Genomic DNA, 1,470 nt, shown 5'->3' on the forward strand with positions numbered 1-1,470 from the left:
AGACTTCTGAGGTGGTCTGGATCCGCTTAGGTAAATAATTGTGACTTCTTATTTGAAGTGTGTGTGGTTTCACATGTTCTTGTTATTATGTGTAGTTTACGCTTTTTTATTTTTGCAACAATTCTGCTTTCTTTTCGACAGGAGTGACAACTTTTAGGTAGGTCGGATAAACTATGACCTTTTATAAATTGTGCATAAAAAGATGAGTGAACCAAAGTGTAATATTAACATTTTGTGTTCAACCATGTCATAGCAATAATCAAACAAATATTTTATGGTACATTTTTATTTTGGACTTTTATTTTGTATCTTTTCTAGCTTTCTTTTATATTTATGCTAAATTCATATTTTAATTAACAACGTTTTATGCATTTTCTTTATTTATTGTTAAGCACCTGTACACCAAGACAAACTGTACATGTAAACCCACGATGCACTGTTAAAGTTTTATTGCTTTATTTTATAAAATTGTTGTCTTTTAAATACTGTAAAAAGGTCAAATTGGCCGACAGAAATGTACATGTCGGGTGTAAAAAAACCATGAGCAAATGTTATTTCACTTTTTTATTTTTTGTTACAGTGTGGCCTGGCAATAAAGATGATTTGCGTGTCATTTATATATAACCAACAATAACATTTGTACCCAGTGTTGGGTAAGTTACTCTGAAAAAGTAATTAATTACTAGTTACTAATTACATATTCAATAGTGTAATTAGATTACTGTACAAATGACTCTCTCCAAAAAGTATTTAGTTACTTATTACTAATGACTTTCTATATCCTATCAACCTTGATTAGTTAAGCGATTCAAAGATAGGCATGAAACGGCTCTTTTGATTCATTCAAATAAATAATATTAAACTACATAAAGTACTCTTATTAACTGACCAAAGTATTACAAATGTGAGAATTATACATTAAAGCACAGATTTTAAAGTTAGACTTTGAATTTTGATGTCAATTCCACTATTGCACACACATATAGTACACAAAGTATTTAGTTTAATTACATCAAAAGTAACTGTAATTAAATTACAGGAAAAATAAGAGTAATCCCTTACTTTTCTTTTTCAAGGGAAAAGTAATTAAATTACAGTAACTAATTACTTAGTAACTAGTTACACCCAACACTGTTTGTACCTGAACGACAACCTTGTTACCCATTCTGATGTTCAGCTTAAATATTCTTTCAAATTTCATTTTTTGTGTTTTCGCAGAAAAAAGTCATTCAAGTTTGGAACGACACGACGGTGAGTATAATGTTGACCTTTCATTGTAGATACATGTCTCCTGCTTGTCGGATTCTTGTCCTTCCGAGGAACTGCTCTGATGTAACTTTAGGCCAAAAGTGAAATGTCTATCTGTGACTATGTGATTTAAAACGCCTCTGTTCAGCGTCGGTTGCTGAAGTGTAAAGCAGAAGAGTGTTGGTTTAGCTGTGAGACAGGATTAAATGGATCATTGATGTT

This window comes from Triplophysa rosa, linkage group LG7 (assembly GCF_024868665.1).
Source record: "Triplophysa rosa linkage group LG7, Trosa_1v2, whole genome shotgun sequence".
Taxonomy (NCBI): Eukaryota; Metazoa; Chordata; class Actinopteri; order Cypriniformes; family Nemacheilidae; genus Triplophysa; species Triplophysa rosa.